The sequence below is a fragment of the Moschus berezovskii genome, chromosome 11 (assembly GCF_049115385.1).
Source record: "Moschus berezovskii isolate FMDL1 chromosome 11, NW_MosBer_1.0, whole genome shotgun sequence".
NCBI lineage: Eukaryota > Metazoa > Chordata > Mammalia > Artiodactyla > Moschidae > Moschus > Moschus berezovskii.
Window position 1 is genome coordinate 3312368 of NC_142470.1, and position 22387 is coordinate 3334754.

At 59.9% G+C, this 22387-nt stretch overlaps 1 protein-coding gene across 2 annotated transcripts in view; it reads left to right on the forward strand.

The window, feature by feature from the left end:
- Positions 1-2715: 2715 nt before the first annotated feature.
- The window catches only part of NACC2 (NACC family member 2), an 81218-nt gene continuing 61546 nt past the window's right edge, over positions 2716-22387 (forward strand). The window contains exon 1 of one of the 2 annotated variants that reach the window (XM_055399316.2): positions 2716-2854. The gene's annotated coding sequence lies outside the window, so the exon portion shown is untranslated. Of the gene's footprint in view, positions 2855-3073; positions 3459-22387 lie in introns of those variants that run through there. The other variant, XM_055399317.2, reaches the window with a different exon arrangement.

Here is a 22387-nt window from a genome sequence, read left to right on the forward strand (position 1 = left end):
GGGCACAGGGCAGGGAGGTGCCTGGCTGAGGCGGCCTCGGGCTCAGTGTGCTTGATGGACCTTAATCTTCTTTGAGACGAGCCTCGATGGAGGACACAAGCCTCTTCCCAGAGCTGATGTGGCAATGCCTGCGGACCCGCCCATTAGTATTGGCTTTCAGGGGTCCCCAGGGTGGGGAGCCCCAGGCTGCACAGGGCCCAGGACAACAGCAGAGTGGGCGGAGGGACTCAGGGAGCACGGGGGAGGAAGGCGTACCTCCACCACGGGGCTGGCTCTACCCTGCCGCCCAGCACTTGGCCACCTGCGGGACCACTGGAGCGGCACCTGGCTGGCTCCCAAACATGTCCGCTGTCCAGGGAAGGACAGACAGCGGACAGGCCTTGCCCCGTAGTGCGCCCGGAGCCCCCACCCCTGAGACCCTGCTTATTAGTCTGTCTGTAGGGTCACCTGTGTGACTGTTCTCTCCCCTCAGCCTGACACTCTGGATAAAAGGCGGGAAGTGAAGCTATAGACCAAGAAAGCTCAGGATGGGAGGCCAGGCCAGGCCTCCCTGAGCTGAGGACACTCTTGCTGGCATCTCAGACGGACTGTGGTGCTAATCAGATCCCTCACGAGGGGACTGTGGCCGCCCAGCCTGCATATCAGCCAGTCCAGGTTGACCCTTCTTAACGTCTACAAGTCCTAGTGATCAGACGGAGGGACCACACCCCGCCCTGCCTGCTGGGGGACCCGGAGTGAGGAAGAATCCCAGGCTGGCTGCATTTTCTTCCTAAGCTGCCTTTTTCTCGTAGGTGAAACAGGAACAGAGAACCAACTTTACAGAGCTGCTGTGAAAATCGAGTTAGACAACTCGTAGGACACAGCGCAGGCCTGGATTCTCACAGGTGTTCAAACTTAGGGTTTAAAATGTGCAGGTGTGGTTTGCACACACACACCCCAATGTGCACACAGAAGCCGCTCCGAAGCCGCGCCTCACCCCTGGAGACAGGCATGTGGGTTATCTGTTGTCTTCTAAAAACTTTTCAATATTTTCCAAATGTCCTTTGTTAAAAAAGAATCTCTTTCATGTTTAGAAAATATGAGTGATAAAAACAACTGGACTATTCAAAGGTGTGACCAGCTTCCCGGCTGAGTGAGTGAAACAGCCAGCAACCCCGCCTCATCTTTACCTGGTGCCTGTGAGGTGGCCATACATGTAGACCCCATCCACACGCCGACCCCAGCCACCGGCACGGGGCGGGGGGTCCTTTGGAGCCTGGTGGATAGCTTCTTGCATCCTGACCACTTCCCTGGAAGTGGCTAGAAAGGTCCCTCTGGGCTCAGAGGTGTCCTCTGCAGAAGCCCCAGTTTCCCAGGGCCCTAGGGTATTTGCACAGCTGAGGTCCTACTATCACTGAAGAGCCAGTGGCAAGCTGGGGCTGCAAAGCTGCTATAGGCCAGGGCATGGCTTCCTCCCCCGCCTCCACCCGTCTGTGCTGAGCAGGAGGCAGTTACCTGTCAGGACCACATGCCAAGCCAGGTGAATGTGTCTCCAACTGATAAGCGTGCCCTCAGGACAGTCAGACTGCCCTGCGGGCATGTGCTGGGTTGGGAGGACACAGGCCCTGGGATAAGCTTAGGTCTAAGTGGGGTTCTGGGGGTGTACCCAGAGCATCCTTAAGGCTTCATACCTATCCCCCTGAGGCAAGGCAGGAGTGAGCTGGTGCGGGAGGCTTTCTCTGTATGCCTCAACATGGAGTCACAGGTCAGTCCATGACCAAAGTCAAGGACTTACCGTGAGACTAAGGACAGGAGTACTTAGATCAGCTTCTGAGCAATGCCCCGGGAGCGACCGTGGCTAACTGTCCTGCAGGGCTTAGGCCCGGCCTCTGACCCCCACGGGCCCAGAATGTGCTCTGGGGGTGAAAGTGAGGGTGGGAACCCCGTTCTTCACACCGAGCCCCTCCTCCCAGTGACCCTCTGCTCAGGACCACTGACCGGGTACCGCCCCATTTTCCTGCAAGGTCCCCGCGGCGCTGGGCGAGCCAGGAGACCTCTGGCCTAGGAGTGCTACTGCAGCCTGTCCTGACCCCAGGCCTCAGGTTAGGGCGGGGGCGACTGAGGGGGACTTTTGAGGGTCCTTTCCGGTTTGTGGCTGATTTTATTTGTCCGCCCTTGTTTTAAAACATCACCTCTGTCCACAGGAGGGGGGCCTCGAGCAAACCTGGAGCCGCTGAGGTCGGGAGGAGTCAGTAACAGCCAGAGCGCCCAGATCACGCCGGCCCTGAAAGCAGACCCGGCCGCGTTCACGCAGCTAGCAGTCACCCGGCTCAGCGCAGGAGGCGCCGGCCACCGCCGCTTCTTCGGCAGCCCGGCTCTCTGGCCTCCGGGGCGTCCGTGGCAGCCAAGGCCGCGCACCTGACCCGCCGGCGGCCCCACACGGCACGGCATCCCGGTGCTGGCGCGGCCGCCGCGGGGAGGGGGCGCCCCAGGACCGGGGGTCCCACACCTCCCGAGCGCGCGGGACGGCGCCCCGGTCCTGCCCGCGGCCGGCCGCGGCTTCGGGCGCCGCGCAGGCTCCCACGCCGGGGGTCGGCGGGCGGCGCGCGGAGGGGGCGAGGGGGCCCGCACGCCCCTCCGTCCTCGCCCCTCCCCGGGCGCCCACCTGGCGCGGGGCGGCGCGCCCCGGGGCGGCGAGTGCGCGCGCGCGGCCGGCGCGCTGTCCCTTTAAACGGCCCGCGGCGCCTCCCCCGCGCGCCCCGCCCGCCGCGGTGCGGCCCGGTGCTGGGCGCGGCCGGAGAAAGTCCATGTGAGCCGGAGCGCCGGGCCGCCGGAGCACTTCCTGCCGCAGGCCGGACCGGGCCGGCGCCCGCAGGTACCCCAACTTCGCGCCGCCCGCGGGCCCCGCCGCCGCACTTCCCGCGAACTCCGCGGCGCGCCCGCCCTCGCCTGCCGCAGTGCCCAAGTTCGCGCCGCGCGCCGCCCGCCGAGCTGGCCGGCGGCGCCCGGGCCTGGGGAGGCGCTCGCCCGGGCCGGGCCGCACCCCGCCCGCCCCGCCGAGCGCGGACCCGGGCTCGGGGCGTCTCCTCTCCCGCCGGGCTTCTTGGGACACTCGGCCTCCCCCGACCGGACGGACGGATCCCAGCCCTCCGGGGTGGAGAAGGCGCGCGGGCTCGGCGGGGGTTCACGGCCCTGGGGACACGCCCCTCCCTCCCGGGCCGGGGTCCGAGCCCGGCCGCGCGGCTGCGCATCAGCCCGCCCTGCGTCTCTCCTTCTCCGCCTCCCCGGTCCCGCTGGACGCCCCCCCGCCCCGCCCTTCGGGGCATCACTGCCCTCTGGCCGCCCTCGTGCACCCCTTACCTGGGGAGAGCCTGGGGGACGGCTGCACTTGGGCGGGGGATCCCACCTGTCTTCGCTGCCCGTTTCCTGCGGTGCTGAGGTCTTGGGGCCCCCGAGCCCCTTCTCCAAGAAGCTCAGAGGTGAGCTCTGAGCCTGCTGCCCTTCGCCACCCCTGCCAGGGCCGGGGCGGGGGGCGGGGAGGGGGAACTCAAGCCCTTCCGACGTCGGCCTGGTTGGTAGGGGGGGTCATGAGGTCAGAGGTCACCTCCGGGACCCCTCTTCCCGGCTTCTCAGAAGTTTGGTCTTGGCGCTGGTGATGGCCAGCTCTCTGCTGGTGGCCCTTAAACCTGTGGATTTGCGGTGGGTCGGTCCTGGATCTGGGCAGGTGCCCACTATAATGGAATCTTCCTCCTTCTGCAGACCTGGATCTGAAAGGTTTTGCCCACGGGAGCAGTTGGGCTCTTTCTTTCTAGTGGCTTTTCTGAGGACCGGTTGGGCACCCAGCTGTGAGTCCCCTGCCATAGGTTCTAGCTGAGCCTGTCCTGTTGGGGGGTGGGGGCGGGAAACAGGCTGTATGGGCTGGCCATCTGGCAGAGCTGGTCTTCTGAGCACTCTGCACACACACTGCTGTGCTCACCGGGTCTGGTCTGGTCTGGGTCTCTGCAGGTCTCCACTTCCCCAGCTTCCCCTCCTCTTTCCCAGTAAACTCCGGGCCCCTCTCCTCTCCCTCCGTCGACAAAGGATGTGGTCTGGTATTCATCACAGGTGCTTCTCAGCACTCCATGCGGAGTGTCGTCTAAGCCCCCCAAGGACCCTAGGGGAGTCATCTCTGAGGATCCATTTTAGCGGCGAGGAGTGAAGGGTCGGCAGCCAGCACTGCCGTCCACCTTCCAAAACTCCCCTTCCCCTCCTCCCCGTGGCCCTCTCCCCGGAGGCCCACTGGCATCCTCCTGTTGGTCATGCCACCATTGGGTGGCACCTCGGCTGGAGCCTGAGTGAAGGAACTGGGAGGGGCGAGGCCCAGGGGGCTGGCCCCGCTGCTTCAGTGAGCTGGTGAGGAGGGGCACCGCAGGAGGACCGTGTCACTTTGCCGCTCGCAGTGGCAGAGGTGGGTGCTCGATGGTCACACCTGGCGGGGTGGTCGCCGGCCGTGGCGTCTGTAGCCCGCTGACTCCGAGCCGGCTCTGTCTGGCCCCTGCTCTGCAGCCCTTCGAGGTGCCTGCAGAATCTTGGCCGAGGAGAAAACGCTTGCGCGTTTTCTGACGGTGACACTGGCCAACCTGGCTGCCCGGGAGTGCCTCTGGGTTCCTTGTTAGGGACATGGTGGGGCGTTCAGAGGGGCCTTTTCCGGGAGGTGGGCTCGTGGGTGACTTTTTACAGAACCCTTAAAGCCTGCCTCTGTTTTCCAACTAAAACGTGAGCTGCATCATTCATGTAAGACAGACAGTGGTGATGGCAAGTGCTGAGCTGGCATTCACAGCCGGGGCTCCTCTGGCACGTCTACCTCTCGCTAGGGCTCTGCGGGCCTGACTCGCAGCCTGGGCCAGGATGGGCCTGGCACCCCTCCTGGGACAGAAGGTGGGCACTGTGACTTCGACCCTTTTAAGGGTGTTCCCAGGGCTCCACCCCACACCCCTCCTCTGAACTCTGTGCTCCCGGCAATGCAGCAGATGGGGTCTCCCTCCTGGCCCCAGGGCCTCCTGGTGCAGCCACGGCACTCACCATCCGTGCGGTGGGAAGCCTCAGCCACCTGAGGCCTCATTCCTCCCACCTGGGCATGCGAGCCCGGCCCCCGCAGCCCCTCTGCCCCCTTCTGTGTCACCCTGTCCTGTCTCACCTGGGCTCTGCTCCAGCCTGGTTCCCCCAGCCCGCCCCAAGTTCTCTTGTCCTGCTGGGGTGTGGGGGTGGGGTGAGCCCCCTAGTTGGGGGCAGCGTGGTGAACGTCTGCTGAGCCCTTCGAGCATAAACTGCAGCCCAGATCACAGCTCCTAGCTCCCGATTCTCTAGCCTGGTTCCCCCGAGACCCAGCGCCTCCTGCAGAACTCCAAGTAACAGGCTCACTTGGGAGCTTGACCCAGGCTGGGTTCTTGGGACAAGACAAGCCGCCTTCCAGCTGAGGGTCTGTCATGTTAGCTGGCCGGGCCCTGGCTCCTTCCCGCGGCCAGGGTCTCCAAGGGATGCCCCAGGCCCCCGAACTTGGTCTTTCGGTCCGGTGTTTTGCCTGCAGTGTGGTAAAGTTGGGGGGCACTTCCCTGCACAGGGAGGGGCCCTTGGTCCCTGGCTGGACCCAGAGCTGTTCCTGGCTGTGGGCAGCCCCACTTTGGGAGCTGGGAAAGTCTGATTGGGTCTGGGGTCTGACTGGGGACTGGGGAGAGGCTTCAGGGCCTCTCACTGGCCCCAGCCAGGCCCACCTGCCTGTGTGCAGGGAGCACTGCTGACCACTCTGTGGTCTGGGCACTCCCCCAGCCTCTGCCGGTGCCTCGTTCGTGTCTAGCTCACTTTCCTGGGCAACCCCTCCGTCCTCCCCGAGGTGAGCCGTCTGGCCCTCGGGTACTTCCAGGTGGGGCCCGAATTTAGGATTAGCCCCAGCATCTCCATTCATGTCTGCACCCCGATTCGAGACACGAATGTGTCCTCACCCTGTGCCCCTGGCTGTGGCCCGTGCGTCCCCCTGCCCTCCGCCCCTCCTCACCCGGGCCCCCTCTCCGGGATGCGTTCCCCCTCAGCAAGGCCTGAGGCGCCACTGCCACCCGCCCTGCCTCCCGAGCAGGCAGGGATCCTGGCGACCTCCGTTTCTCTTTTAGCAAGTCCTTGCTCTCACCAGGCCTGGCTCTCAATGAGATCATTTGCAAAATATGCTTCCCGGCTGGCCGGGGGCCTCCACATTGTGTCACCTGCAGCTGCTTGGAGCTGAGAGCTGGGCTTCCTGTGCCCTGGCCTCTGGCCTTTGTCGTTTAAAGTGCTGGTTTTGGAAGCAGGCGCCCCCTCCCGTGGGCGAGGGTCTTAGTGGGTGAGGATCTCAGCGGACCTCTGGTGGGGCAGGCATGGAGCAAGCCAGGCTCCCTGGTGGCCACCTTTGGGGTTGGCATCCTCAGAGCCCCCCTGAGGCCAAGGATGGTGGGGAGCACTCCCCTCTGCCCGGTTTGGGAGTGTGTCTGAGCAGGAGGAACCTAGAGGGGATGTGATGTGGCCCTGGGCTCTCCGGGGCTGCCCCCAACTTCCACTGTCTGGACCTGAGTCCAGGCAAGGAGGCACGTAGGAGCAGGACCTCTCGAGTCTCTCACTCACTCCCAGGCTGTGTGACCTGGGGTGGGTAACTTGTCCTCTCTGAGCCCCCGCCCAGGCCTGTGTGTAGTGATGCTACCGCTGGGAGGCTGCAGGTGAGCAGCCCCAGCCTCGGGGCCGTCTGGAGATGCCCCCTCCCTAGAAGTGGACCAGAGCCAGCAGGGCGGGGGCGGGGGTGGTTCATGCCCCTTTAAGGAAAGTCTGCTTCTCCATCTGCGGGGAGGGTGTAGGCACACTTTTCTCTGAGGTGTTGGTCTCTGTCCCACAGGGAGGAGAGGCTGGCTCCTCCAAGTTCTGAAGGAATCTTCCCCCTCTCCCTCCCCCTTGGCCCTGGGCCCTGGCGTCCAGGAGGGCACATGGCCATGGATGGGCCCGAGCTCTCAGCGGTGGGGGGGCCCATGCCTGCCCATGTGCCGGGGGAAGCAGGCAGGACTGGGGGCGGGGACCGCTGGGGCCCAAAAGTGCCCATATATAGTCACCGGGGTGAGCAGTGAGCCTGGCCAGTGGGGCTGCTGCATCCCAGGCCCAGGGCTGGCCCGGCCCCCAGGTCCAGCATCAGGCCCAGCCCCCCAGGTCCTTGAGGGTGGGCTGGCCCTGGAGCAGAGGAGGAGGGGCTTGTGTGCTGAAAGCAGCTGGATTTGGAGCAAAGCATCATACATAGCAGCAGACACAGGTTTGGTGCTCTAGGAGTGTTTGTTGATTGACAACAAAAATCTCGGGGGCACTCAGTAGTCAGGACCGAGTGTATTTCCTGAGATACCACTTCTGAAAGTTGGAGGCTGTAACCTGGCTGCCCTGTTGGCCTGAGCTACCCAAGGGCCCCTGGCTGTGGGCTGGGGGCGGGGTGCCTGCAGCCCTCGCTCTGGAAAATGCCCCCCGTCATTCTGGTGACACCCCGAGTTGTCTCTACCCCATCTGCATAGTACCAGGAGCTTCCGCTCTAATGGATGGCATATTCCGGAAGATGCGCTCCGCCCCCCGCCCCGCCGGATGCTGCCTGGAGTCCAGCTGGTGGGGAAGGGGCAGTGCTGCCCTCCGGCTGCTGGTGGTCTTTGCGGGAAGTCTGCTCCTGGACCCCTTGGGCCCTGCCCACCCTCACCCTCGGCGTTTGTCCCGAGGTCTCTGCGCCAAGAAGGGAGAAGCAGCCGGCCTCTGCTGCATTCCGACTTTCGCGCTGTTAAAAAATCACAGTGCTAACATAGAGTGCTCCTTTAATTTAGTTTCCATTGCGTTGCTAAGCGCCTTTGTTAAATTTTGTATATTGATACTTTTTGTTGTTGTCAGCAGTTTTTTTTTTCTATTTTGGGGGGATATAAAGCCATTACCGTGAGAGAAGATTAAAAAGATACATTACAATTAAAATGTTAATGAAATCTGCATCATACAACTTTTGAAACCCTTTAGGCATTAATCTTGCCTGTGTCATGTCCATTAACTTTGGCTATTCTTATTCCACACTGACCCCTGCTGAGAGATTTGTGCTATAATTGGATTTTTTTTTCTTAATAAAAAAGGAAAGAAAGCTTTTAAGAAAATAGAGATTGAGTGGTGGCCCCAACTCTGCGTGAAGAGAAAGGGAGAGAAGGATCTCCCTTGAGGGTAGCCGTGGGCCCCTCCCGGGCCGTCAGCCCTCTTTCCTGCCCACTGGATGGCCAGCAGTTCTGGACACGCAGGCCCAGCCCCTGCTGCTCCCCCAGGGGACCCGGCATGGCCATGTGCTCAGACTTGTGTCTTCGCTAGGCCCGGCTCACCTGTGGCAGGAGGGTGTGCCGTGGCCACAGTCAGGGTGCAGGTGTCCAGGGCTCAAGGATCTCGCCTTCCAGGGGTAGGTCCCCAGGTCCGGGTGCTGGGTGAGTGGCTGCAAGGGGGACCGATGGTTTTGGTTTCCAGTTTTCAGGATACCTCATTCCCCAGGAGGTGTGCACCTGGAAGTCTGGTGTCCTGGGTGCTGGGGGCTCCAGCACGGGGCAGGGCTGGAGTTGGGGGGCGGGGACCTCCCCAACTGCCTATGCCCAGGGTAGCCGGGACCCCCCCCTGCCCCTGCCGAGAGTGGGCTCCCCCAAGGTGCTCCGTGAACTTGTCTGCACATTCTCACCCTTGAGTGGCTGGAACCTGTGGTGGTTCCCGTCTGGACAGCACCCCTGACTGGGGTGAGGCTCAGGCCGGGTGGGGACACGGGCCTAGCCTGGGGCGCCTGGGTCTAGCCGGCCCTGAGCAGTAGATAGTCACAGCCGTGGCTCTGGGAAGTTGGTCAGGTGGTTGGCAGGGGGCTGCAACAGACAGATTTCGTGTCTGTGTGTTTTTGCAACACCTTTCTATAAAGGGAAACATAATTTAAAATATGATTACTTAGTGTTGTAACAGCCGCCTTAGCGCTCCACGCTATGCCGAGATCATTATCAGAGGCTGATATTAACTTGCAAAGAATATTATGCAAATTGCCCGCTGACTCCTCCGGGAGCCCTCCCCCCGGATGGAGATGTGCGTGGGGAGCGGGCGGGTCCCTCCCCAGGGTGGGGGTGGTGACACCCTGCATCCCGGGCCCCCCAGCCATCGGTTCCTGACTGTCTCCGGATGCTGGGTAGGGCCTGTCCCCTTTCTCCATACCCGGCCTGGCTCCTTGTCTGTGGGGGAACGTGGCGGGGGGCAGGGTGAAGGCTGGATGCTCAAGTCCCCCAGGCTCCCCCCGGGCTGTGTGCTGTTTGTGCAGCGAGTGTTGTCTCTGTGTCAGGCCCTGGCTGGCACCTGGTGGCCTTCACGAAGCGGCCAGTTCGTGCAGTGGTTATGGTGGCCTGTGACTGGCTCTGGCAGCAGCTGGACCTGGGGGCCCACAAACCCCAAGTGCTTGTCACTCCTGCAGGGATTGGAGTCGCAGATGGGGCGCCCCAGCCCGGGTGGAGCAGGCCTTCCTGTCACCTGACTCAGCACTGCACTTGGTGTTCCCCAGGGGCTCAGGGCAGCCCCCCGGGGAAGGTGGTGGGGGGATTGGCATGTGGCTCTGACCGTCCCCTCACACCTGCCCCCTCCTCGAGTCTGAAGGTGGCCCCCTGCCGTACCAGGGCCAGTGCATCCTCCTCAACGTTGTGAACGTTGCTGCAGGAGTTCCCTGTGGGGTCTCCCAGTTCCAGGAGGGCAGTGATGCTTGTTTGCCTGTGGAGAGGGCAGGTCGGAAGGGACGTGAGCCTTGCAGTCACCCTGGAGTGTAACGGGGGTCACCGGGTGGGGTAGGGTCACTTTCCTGGGCCCAGGTAGCAAATGACCATAAACTTGGGGGCTTAAAGCAACAGAGATTTACTCTCTCACAGTCTAGAGACACAGGAACGGAATCAAGGAGCCGCCAAGGCTGGTTCCTCCTGGAGGCTCTGGGGCCCTTGCCTCTTCTGGGGCCAGGAGTGCTGACGATCCTTGGGCCTATGGACACATCCCTCCCGTCTCAGGATCTTACTAGTTATGTCAGCAAAGACCCTGTTTGCAGACAAGGTCACATTCTGAGATTCTGGATGGACCCTAGACAACCAGTGTGGCAGGCTGGATTCAGAAACCCTTTAGTGCCTAGAGGAAAGGGGTGGGTCTGGCCTTCCCAATGGCTCAGTGCTGTGCTTGCCCAGGAGGGCGGGTAGGTGGCCAGACATACAGACAGTAGCCACCGCTCCCGTGAGCCGCTGGACGTCGGGTGGGAAGGGTCAGCACACGCAGGCTAGGAGGTCTGGAAGGACCTTTGGTTCAGGAGCTAAGCCCGGGTCGAGGGCGGGAAATGGGGCCACCGATGGAGGAGAGTTTTCCTGAGACAGTGTCTATGGTTATGTAAGTTTGGGGACAGGAGGCAGAATTTGTGTTAATTGTCATAACCCAGTTTAGTCGGCCAGTCCTCGTCCCGGGAAGCGGCCTGGAAAGGAGAGGGAGGGAGGTCTCTGTGGAGCCCTCGGGGCTGGACCCCGAGCTGCAGCGCAGACTCGGGCCCCCGAGACCCTCCCATCCCTTCCCTGCATCTCTACCATCTCTCAGAAGAAAACCAAGGTCGTGAGGTAGGAGTGAAATATTGGAAAAGTCGAGGCAAACAGGCAAAATAAGAGCAGAGATGCCGTGAGGAGGTGGGGGCCCTGGAGGGGACCCTGGTGTCCAGGCGGTGGGGCAGGGACCTGGGACTTTGGGGTCCAGAGCCCGGACCTCGGGGGCCCTGAGGTTCCTGGGCCTCGACCATGCCGTCAGGCGGCGTGGAAGGCCTGGGGTGGACACGTGATCCGGGGGCCTGTGGTAGGGCCTCTTCCTGCCCACCTCTCCAAGTCCAGAGCCCCAGGCTTTGTTCCAACGCAGGTGACCACCTGGCCAGGTGAGGGCCTGGGAGGCTGCAGGCAGTTTTGTGCTGGGCCTTTCGTGTGATTCCTGATAACCCAGGAAAGTGGAAGTCTCCCCGCCACCACCACCCCCCGCATCCATAGGTGTCAGCCCCCAACTCTACTTGGGAGGTCTCTGGGGTATCTAGGGGCTCCTGTCCCTCCCCCACCCCACCCCCAGCTGCCTGGCAGTGGGTGGTGGGCTTCTCTTCCGGGAGGACACGCTGCTCAACTCAAGCTCAGAAGGAGAGTCCTGGCCACGGTCAGAGGTGCTCTTCTGAGGGGATTTAGGATGTCTGGCCAGGACGTGGGGTGGACCCCGGCGCGTGGGGGCTCCCAGGACTGGGCGCCCCTTCTCCGGGGCAGGGTTGTGCTGACTTGGCCTCCTCCGGCCTCCTGCTGCACTGTCCCTGTCTCGGGTCTGAGCGCGGTCGGGGAGGGCCCCCTTCCCCCACCCAGCACCGACTGTGGAGGACACCGGTCCTGGTGACTCAGGAACGGGTGGAGGGTGAACAGTATTAAACTCACTGAGAAGCTGCACGTACTGAACGCAGAACTGTTTCTGAGTCAGCGACCACCGCCTGGCCAAAGCCCCAGGGCCACTGGACAGTCCCACTGGCCCCCAGCCCTGGCCCCTTTACAGCCAGAGGGTCTCTGTGGAATCATGTTCCAGGCATCTGTCAGGTCTGCTTTCAAATGTTTAATTCAAAGCATTCTAGGTACTTACACATAAAATCTACCATCTTACGCTTTCGAGTGCACAGCTTGGGGGCATTAAGTCCATTCACATTGCTGTAACAAGCATCGCCATATCCACTTCCAGAACTTTCTCATCTTCCCAAACTGACGCTCTGTCCCCGTCAAGCCCTCCCTCTCCCAGCCTCAGGCCCCACCTTCTACTGCCTGTCCCTGGGTTTGATGAGGTGAGGTGAGCCTCTGGGTGAGGCTCCGGGGCCTCACGTGGGTGGAATTCACACGGCCTTTGTTCTCTGCGTCTGGCCGTTGGTCAGCATCATGTCCTCAAGGCTCATCTGTGTGTGGCCTGTGTCGGGACCTGCTTCCTTTTTAAGGCTGAGTCTGGTCCACTGTGTGGATGGCCCTCCTGGCTTTATCCTTGGTCTCTCCGAGGACACATAGCTGTCTCCACGGTCCCCAGTTGTGAATGTGTGATCACGGGTGTGCTCGTGTCTATCCGAGCCTTGCTGTGTCTCTCAGGCTCATTTGGTCCAGAAAACATGAGGTCTTCTCTTGGCTTCTTGTGACCTTGACCCCAGAGTCCAGGCCAGTTCTGCAGAGTTTCCCCCAGCCTAGGTGCATCTTGGGCCGTTTTAACTGGGGCCACGTCACTGTCCTGCCGGCTGGAGGCGGCACCTGGCAGATTTTGCCCGGTCCCCCCGGGAATTTGTCTGGTGTGTGTGTTTCTAAAGCAATCCCAGCATGGGGGGAGGGGGTCGCGGCCAGGGGCGTGTTTGGGGCAGGGGTGAGCGGCTAGCCACTCATGGGACCGTGTGCTGGGGGAGGGAGAAGGGGATGGGTGGGGGAACAGAGTTGGGTCTTTGGAGGCTCTTGAGTATGGAAGGGTGCCAGGTGCGCTCAGCACCAGCTGCTCCTGGAAAGGCAGGTCCCGTCCGCCCAGTGTCCCCGTGGAGGAGCTCTGAGCCGGGTGCTGGCCGGCTGCTCTCTCAGCCTGGCCCGCTCTTCCTCTGGGCCGTGGGCTCTGCGAGGAGGGGGTAGGAGGTGCACCCTGCCTGGTCCCCTCCTATGCACCCCGAGCCGGGTCAGGACGAGCAGCTCCTCAGCCCTGCTCACCGCGCCACCTCTGCCTCCCGATCCGGAGCCGCTCCGGGGCTGCCCTAGTCCTTGGTGGACCTCATCCCGGTTGAGCAGATCTGTCGGAAACCTTCAGGTCCCAGGGCCAGGTCCTTGTTGGGGGGCCTGGGGGTTGTGAGTTTCCTGGTCGGGCTCCTGAACCTCAGCACCACAGACCTGGCCCCCTGAGCCTTCCTGGTGCCAGCGCGGCAGGGCGGGGCTCCCTGCTGCCTCTCGCAGCTCTGGGCCACATGGCTTCTCTGTGTCCAGATTCCCCTCTTCCTGGGACACCAGTCATTGGCCTCGGGGCCCATCCTGGGTGCCCAGGACCTCATTTGACCTGTCGCACCTGCAGAGACCCTGGTTTGCTTACGGTCACATTCTGAGGTCCCAGGTAGACATGAATTTGTGGGACCCTGTTCAGCCTCGCCGAAGAGTTGAGGTCAAATTGTCCACCTGCCTCTGTGCTCACCTCTCCACCCCAGTCTTGGAAGGAATAGCCATCTCATCCCCATGTCTCCTGATCGTAGGTTCTACCCTGGCCCTCTGTCCTCCTGTCCAGGCTCCTCTAGAACCCCCAGCCTGGCTGTTTTGACCTCTCGCTCCTCCCTTTTGGGGGCAGGTGGGGTGCTCAGGCCTCCGGTCTGGCAGGATGGCCCCCTTTCTACAGCTGAGAGGCTCATGAGGTTTCTAGCCTGGTGCCAGAGTGGTTCCTTGCCCGCATAGAGGTCTCTGTCAGAGAGGGGGATGGGGGGGTTGGTCTGATGGCTTTCATGTCAGCTTGTGTGTCTGATGGATTAGGAGTTCCTGCAGCCTCAAAACACACCGGATCACCCCTCTGGCTCCGGAGTTTGACAGAACTGAGGCTGTCAGCACAAAACGCTAGTCAGAAGTGGTCCACAGGGGAAGGTTAAGTTAGCAAAATAAAATCACCTCTTATGGAAAGCATGTCTGCTTCTCATTTTGGGGAGAAGGATGGGAGCAAACCCTAGAGCTTGGGCATGTCCAGTGAGGCCGTTCTGGCGGTGAGATGGCCTCACCTGCGGTGGACGGCTGGCCACTGATGGGTGTTGGTTGGATGTGGCAGCTCAGGACCGCCCGCCCGCCTGTCTCTGGGGCTCTGGGCAGGGCCAGACCTTCCTCCCACCTGGAGCTGCAGCACTGGGGGGTGGGGGGGTCTGGTGCCAGCAGGGGGCACTGCCTGGGGAGCAGGTGGGGTTTCGGCAGGCACAGAAGTGTTGCTCTGCAGGCTCCCTTCTGTGTTGCTGGCTTTGACCCCAAGGGCCTGCCCAGTGATTTATGGGTGAGGGCACCCCTTGGCCACCCAGGAAGAGGCAGGTCCAGCCGCTGGCTCAAGATCCCGAGGTGGAGGCTTGGGGTGACCTGCTGGGTGTTTCCTTTCATCAGACCCACACCCGCCCCCCTCCGGCCCACCACCACTGCCCTCTTGGGGGAACCACACCCCTTGCCCTGCAGGGAGCACCTGGCAGTCATGGTTTTGCCTGGATGATGAGCTGCCCAGAGCAGCTGTCAGGTCACGTCAGGGCCGAGGGGTCTTTGGAGAGTGTCTCGTGCCTGCTTGTTTCACGGAGGGAAATGGACCCAGGGGTAGGGAAGCTCTGCCCAGTCTTGGGATTCTTAGGGGTCTAGGGTGCTGCCCTGGGCGGGCGGGGCAGGATAAAGACACCTGGATTCCCCGGGGCAGCAGTGGCTGCCTGGCCCAGGTCATCAGGCGGACTGATCGTGGGCCAGGATGGCTGCATGGGGGGCCAGTAGGGAGGGGCAAGCGTGTCCTTGTCCTGGGTGGGGGCGGGACCGCCACCCCCCGGCTCTCAGATATTCCTCAAGGTTTCGGTTCCTCCTCACTATTTCTTAACTGCGATTTTGTAATAATTATAACCGCACGGAGCCCCCGAGCGGGCTTGTTCCGAGCCCCGGCAGCTGTGATTACATCGCAGCCACTGATTTCCAAGAAACCTCACGAGGGAATTCGTTAGAGCCGCAGTGGAAGCCTGAATGACCTGGCGCAGGGGGAGCGCCCGCCTGGCCGGCCCAGGCTGCCTGGGGAACGGTGCGTGCAGGGCGTTGGTTCACGTGGTGGGCCAGGTTAGCCCGTGGGCAGCTGGCCGCGCTGTGTCCACCCGGCTGCCCTTCCCTCTGGGTTTTTCCAGCGGCCTGGGAACCTGGCGGGTCCCATGGTGGCCCTCCTGGTTCCGAGTTTGGTTTGGCTTTTCTCCTTGGGAGCTCGTCCCCACCTCCCTCCTCAGTTCCAGAACACCTGAAGTTCCCTTCATACGAACACTGTTTCTTCTCCCCGAGACTAGGGGAGATCCTTGGCCCCGGGCTGCTGTGTTTCTGGATGGCTTCTTCCTCCGGCCCCCCGTCTCCTGTGCGGGGGCAGCTGGTGGTTCCTGGGCGGCTGGAGGGGCAGTGGGCAGGCTCCTGCCCCGGTTTGTGTAGAGGGGTGGGGGGCCTTCCTGGGACCCCGGTCAGGGCCGCTCGTGATGGAGACAAATCAGCAGGTCCTCTGGTGCTGTTGTCACGCTGATGGATAGACAGGTGTGGTTCCTTACTTATTCTTAAATGTAAAGTCATCTTAACACTCGTGCTGGGAACTGGTCTGTTTCTCTCACTTGCAGCCCCGTCACGCCAAACTGCACTGTGTGGAAGAGCGTGACACACACCCCACCTGTGTGTGGGGGCAGCTTGGCGGGTTCCAGGCGGGGCTGGCCTGAGTCTGTGCCACCCACAGGCCACCTGCTCGGACAGCGGGCTGGGGTCCTTTCCCTGGCCCTTCCTGCTTGGGGTATTGATGTTCACCCCCTACCAGGTGTCTGGAGAGGAGATTCCCCGCCCCTGCCCTGTCCCCTACAGCGCCTCCCAAAATAAGATGAGCAGGGTACCAGGATCCTTCGTTGGCTGATTGCATGCAGTCTGGGCTGGGCGTTTCTGCGCTGTCTGGCATTAACAGCCAAGTAACATTACCAGGTAACTCAGTCGGTAAAGAGTCTGCCCACAATGTGGGAGACCCAGGTTCAATCCCTGGGTTGGGAAGATCCCCTGGGGAAGGGAATGACAACCCTCTCCGGTATTCTTGCCTAGAGAATTCCACGGACAGAGGAGCTGTGGTGGGCTGTGGTCCATGGGGGTCACGGAGAGTCGGACACGACTGAGCGACTAACAGTCTCACTAGGACCCGTCAGTGGGCTGACCCGCGGGCCCCTGTAAAGAGCCTCCAAGGCTGGAGACGGAGGCGACAAGGGGCGGACCTGGGGCCCCACGGTTACGGGCTGGGCCCTGCCTCCAGTCTGCGCCTAGGCATGGTCATGGACCGAGGAACCAGGGAGCCAGGCCCTCCTAAGGGTCCTGGGCTGCTGCGGGCCTGCAGGCCCTGCCCCTCCTGCCTCGGGCCCCTTTGCAGACAGAGTGTCCTCCACCTCGAAGCTGAGGGGCAGCCCCCTGGCCGATGCCGCCGGGCTGGGCCTCTGGGGCTCGGGTCCCCACTGCAGCTCACATTTGGGGATCTGGTGGGTGAGCCTCCTTTTTGTCCCCTCAGCCCCTTCGTGTGCCAGGTCCCGCCTGCCCAGCCTGGGAAGCTCAGACACACGCATGAGTAGTTTTCAGGTTCTGTGCCCTAAATTAATATAGCGTGCACTTCGTTTTAAAAAGCCGTGATTGAAGTCAAATTAACGTATTTACCTTCAGTGCTCCCAGGGGAAGCGTGAGAGAATCGCAGAGGTGCGGTGGCTGCTGCCGTGTGTGGTGACGTGACGGCTGTTGGCGGGTGGCACCTGGCTCTCAGGACCTCCCGGGGCAGGCGGGCCTCACGAGTGCTGGCCCCCAGCCTCCCCTGCACCTCCCCCGACCCGTGCAGGCGCCTTGGGCCAGTGGGGGGGGCTTCTCCCTGGAGCAGGCAGAGGAGACTGGGCAGTGGGCTGTGCTATGACCCTGAGGACTCATGACCCACTCACCCCACCCGCCTTGGCGACTCTTTCCCCTGGGCTTTGATCCGCCCCTGTGGGCGACACCCAGGGCCTGAGCCTAGATCTTCATCCTCCCCTCTCTGGCCTCTGCTTTCGGCCCGGGAGCATTTCGTTTTAAATCTTGTCTGTGGATGCAGAGGCCCTCATGTCCACTCCCAAGATCCAGGGTCCAGGTCTTAGGCCAAGTGAGCAAGTTCCTTCCCCACCCAGAGCCACAGTTTCCCCATCTGTGTAATGGATGACGGTATTTCTCCTAGCCTTGAATTCAAAGAGGACACAGGACCTGGGAATTTAGGCCGTTGAAACAAAGCCTGGGGTGACTGAGGGAGCCTCTTGCACACACAGACCTGTCTGCTTTTCTCACGGAAACTGGGTACTGAGCTCAAAGGGCCTGAGGTTTTCTGGATTAAGGTTTATGGGAGTGAGGGTCCTGGGGAGCCCTGGGCTGCCCCACTGCAGGGTGGGGGGTGTGCCTGGTCCGTGGGTCTGTGGACACATGGTTTGTGGGTGGGCATTGCCCCCTCCCCAGCACTATATTTTTTGAAAGTTGTACATGGGTTTTTATATGCAGCGCTGAAAGCTTTATGAGCAAAAATCTATTAATAGAGTGATTGTATTTATCTGATTTTCTCTTTTAAAAGGCACTCCTTTGTGTAGTGAGTGCAAAGCAATGTTTAAGCTCCTCGTTCAGTTCTCAAACTGCTTCTGCTCGTCTTTTATTACCATTTTCGTGGGTGTTTTACGCACACTTGGCCAGGCCGCCTAAGAAAGCACACTGATCTCAAGTGCACGGCCTGATGTGTTTCTGTGCAGCCAGCACACCTGTGTGACCGGGGTGACGGTGAAGGCTTGGCTCCCAGGCCCCCACCCAGACCTCGAACCTCTAGCGCTCGGAAGAGCTTTGTTAGTTGTTCAGCTGCTAAGTCCTGTCTGATTCTTTGTGACCCATGGACTAAGCACTCTAGGCTCCCCTGTCCTCCCCATCTTCTGGAGTTTGCTCAGATTCATGTCCATTGAGTCGGTGATGCCATCTGACCATCTCATCCTCTGCTGCCCCCTTCTCCTCTTGCCTTCAATCTTTCCCAGTGTCAGGGTCTTTTCCAAGGAGTCGGCTCTTTGCATCACATGACGGGAGGGCTCACTGCTCTTGAACCTCCTGTAGAGAGAGGGCCCGGCTTCCGCTCAGCGTGGAGACTGCAACGTGTCCTGTGGGCACGAGTCTGGAGGGTTCCTGGTAGATGATGTTGCAGGGGGCTCTTCCATAATTTCAGTATCTAATCTCCTGAGGGCTCGGCATCTTTTTTGCTTCAGGGCTGTTATGGACACCCGGCTGCTAGGGAGGTCCCAGGTGTGAGTGCTGGGTGAATACCTCGGGGGGAGGGGAGGTGCCAGGATGCAGGTGTGTGTAGCTCAGCCCGCTCAGGACAGGTGCCAGCGCTGCCTGGGTCTGTTTGCACCCCTGCGACAGGTGCCCTGCCCGCCTGCTGTGGTCTTCTCTTTGTCAGCCCCATTCAGGTCTTTGCCTCCCTCCCCCTTCCTGAGCCTCCCTTTCTTTGATTGACTTACCGGATTTTTAGATATTCTGAGCACACAGCCTCTGTGTTAAAGGCGTTGCAAATACCTCCTCCCTGTGGCCTTCTCGCTCTCAACGGTGGACTTTTTGAATTCTCGATTTGAATGAAATAGTTTGTCAACAGATTCCCTTCTTTTTTAAGTGAAAGTGAAGTGTTAGTTGCTTAGTCATGTCTGACTCTTTGCAACCCCGTGGACTGTAGCCTGCCGGGCTCCTCTGTCCATGGAATTGTCCAGGCAAGAATACTGGAGTGGGTTGCCATTCCCTTCTCCAGAGGATCTTCCCAACCCAAGGATCGAACCTGGGTCCCCTTAAGGCAGAGTAATATTTTTTCACGGTTTGAGCAGGAAAGCTTGCTCAAAGAGCATTTGAGGAACCGTGTGTGTTTATAGTCCCTGAGGAAAGAGTGTTGCACTCAAAATGTTCAGTTAGTTACACAATTGCTGAGGGTCCCCCGGACAAGGACGCCCGCCCCTGTGGGACTCTTTCTGCTCCTGGGCAGAGATCGCCAGCTGCATGTCTCTGGGGTACCACCTTGTTGAACAGTTAGCATGCCACAGGGTCTGGGATGCAGGCAGTGTGAGATAGTAACCCGGCAGAGGAACCTCAGTCCCCTGGAGAATGAAACAAGCCTGGTGGCCTCATCAGGCGGTCCCTCCTGGGACAGGGAAAGGTCACAGTCACTCTTTACCGCATTTCCAAGTTTTTGACAATTGTTCAGCCTCCCTTTGTGATCATAATTTCTAAGTATACTTTTTAGAAGTAGGTTTAGTGTTCTGATTCGTAACACACTGTGGTTAAGAGGAGCCCCAGAGCTGTTGGGCTCTGGGCAACCACTGAAGCTGCCCGGTTTCTTTGCGTTTCACAAGGAAGCTCTGATCCATTTTCAGGAACCTCGCTCACTGCAGAGGTGGGTTTTGTTCTTAGTGATCACCACCCCCCACATCCTGGAGCTCGGGAGCCCATGCATTTTGCCAACGTGGCCTTCGGGTTAGGCTCAGCCGCCCAGCTCCATCAGGGAGTGAAAGAGGCCAGATTCCCATGGAACCGCTGCCAATAGCTACATTGCCATGAAAGGTAAAGGGACTCTGGAAAAGTATTTGTTTCTGAATTCTGAAGCCTCGGGGAGAGGGCACACAGTGTCCAGAACGTTTTGTGTAGTCTGTAGAAGTGAATCTGCTGCGTGGAGGGCCCCAGCCGCATCGGGGCAGAAGAGGAGAGTTTTCTTCCCCAACTTTCCCAGACCAGCCCCGCGTTAGGTCTCGCTCACTGCAGATCTGGGTCAGCAGCCCGTCCCTCGTGGACCTCACGGTGTCTGGAGACCTCCGCTTCGCTGGTGGGGTGACGGCTGTGTGAGGGTGAGCCGGCGCAGGGCGCCTCCGTGGGAGATGACCACTGGCAAGCATCATTTTGTGGACAACGCTCTTCTGGCCTGCATCTTCCGGGGGGCAGAAGCTACCTGCGGATGACCGGAAGGGGTCAGCTCCTCTCACAGGGCAGCCAGCAGGGTCGGCCTTGGGGAGGGGACACTGCATGGCCACTGAGCAGAACCGTAGTGTGAGGCTTTGATTGCTGTTTCCCTGAGTAGGAGCGTGAGTGGACGGTGAGGACCGACACTGGTGTGGAGCCCCCGGAAGGGAGGACGCTGCTCCCGTGGGTGGCACCGGCTGGGCCAAGCTGAGCCCGGGGTGATTGCTCTGGATTCGCTGCCTCTTCTTTGCGCTTCTTCCTGTGGATTGAGAATCACAGGGCGTACCACGTCAAATGTTTCCCTGTCATCGGCTGAAGATCTGCTTGTGATGGACTCTGGGAAACTGCCAGGAACAGTCAGACGTAAAATCTGACTTCATTTATTTCAGGGTCTGATTTGGGGAAAAGGAAGTCGGTTTCGTTCACAGAAGAGCCGTAGGTATTCGATCAAGTGGGACAGGGCATGGCTTTAGCCTGGCTGCCTGTTAATCGAGAGGATGGTACATTTAGAAAAATAGTGTTAGAAATCAGTAACACCTTTTTAAGGATCCCTAACTGCTTTCGGAGTGGAGAGTGTTAATGTTTTAAAAATGTCGTGGCTGGTGCAGAGTACTGACCGTTACGCTGGGGTGACTTGGACCAGCCATCAGGGCGGCGGTGAACTCCCGCACGGCCCCGTCACCTCGTCTTGCAGGATGCTGGACCCTGCACACAAGCACCAGCCATTTTCACTCAACACTTACGAATAAGCCCGTCAAAGCCCAGCAAATTGTGCCCAGATGTAAACATTTCATGACTTTTCAGGCTCATCCTGTCCAGGTATTATGTGTGTGTTAGTCGCTCAGTCGTGTCCGACTCTTTGCGACCCTGTGGACTGTAGCCTACCAGGCTCCTCCATCCATGGGGTTTTCCAGGCACGAGTACTGGAGTGGGTTGCCATTTCCTTTTCCAGGGGATCTTCCCAACCCAGGGATCGAACCCGGGTCTCCTGCACTGCAGGCAGACGCTTTACCATCTGAGCCACCAAGGAAGTGCCTGCTAGTAGCCCCTTTTAAAAAAAAAGTGTTTAATTATTTACTTATTTGGCTGCGCTGGGTCTTAATTGCTGCATGCAAACTCTTAGGTGTGGCATGTGGGCTCTAGTTCCCTGACCAGGGATGAAACCCAGGCCCCTGCGTTGGGAGAGCAGAGTCTTAGCCATTGGACCACCAGGGAAGTCCCAAGTTACACCTTTTAACTCTCTTCTTGATGGAGAGGACTGCAGGTGACGGGAGGGACGTGACGGGGACCAGCGTGTCTTGCACAAACGTCTTAGCACATTGGGCAAACCCAGAGTACGCCTGTCAGCACCCCCCAACACACACACACGCATACACACACACGTGTGCCTCTCACACCTTGTTAGAGTGGTCAGATGCGTGGACATGGGATCTGATGAACACAGGTAAGAAGCAGAGTGTGTCTTAAAGCCCGGCTTATTGACCACGGTTTGGATCCTATACTTAGAAATTATCCAACTATTTAAATATCAGTAGTTAATTCAATTTAATGTCAGCATGGGGTGTTCGCTGCTGGCTCGGCAGTAAAGAATCTGCCTGCAGTGCGGAAGCCACAGGAGACGGGTTCAGTCCCTGGGTCGGGAAGATCCGCTGGAGAAGGGCATGGCAGCTCACTCCAGAATTCTTGCCTGGAGAATCCCATGGGTAGAGGAGCCTGGCGGGCTACAGTCCATGGGGTCGCAAAGAGTCGGACTTGGCACACTCGCATAGGGTGTTAGGATGAACGAGGATCTGGGGAATTTTAAGTTGGTAGACCACACAGTTCCTGCTTGCTTTTTAGCTTTGTATTTTGAGATTATAGGTTCACATGCTGTTGTGAGTAGAACAGAATGGATGGGTGAACAGCAGTGGCTCATCCCTGTGATGGAGTCTTATTTGACCGTAGAAAGGAGTGCAGTACCCTTGAAATAGGTGAATCTTAGTGTGTGAGTGGTGTCTTGATAAAGCTGGTGTCAAGAAAGACAACTGAGAGAGGCAGTGGACCCTTTGTGGGGACCCCTGGGCTGCCCTTTCGTAGCCCCCCCACGCCTCCTGCCTCCCACCCCTCTTGGGCTGTGACAGCCACCAGCGACTCCCGTCTGTTTCACTAAGCGGTCCTTCTCTCCCCCTGTGCCCCCTTGCCAGCATTTGCTGTGTCAGTTTTTCATTTCAGTCATTCTGATAGGTCTGCAGTGCTTCTCGTTGTAGTAATTTGCATTTCCTGGATGGCTAAAGGTGGTAGACGTCTCTCATGTGCTAATTTGTCATCTGTGTATCCTCTTTCATGAGATGTGCCCACCCCTGGTGGCTCAGACCGTAAAGAATCTGCCTGCAGTGCAGGAGACTCAGGGTTGATCCTTGGGTTGGAAAGATCCCCTGGAGAAGGGAATGGCAACCCACTCCAGTATTCTTGTCTGGAGAATTCCATGGACAGAGGAGCCTGGCAGACTGCAGTTCACGGGGTCGCAGAGAAACAGACATGCCTGAGCAACTAACACTTTCACTTTTCACTGTCATCCATGACTTTAGCCAATTTTTAATTTTTTTTCCAGCACATGTGTATGTATTGTTCAGTCG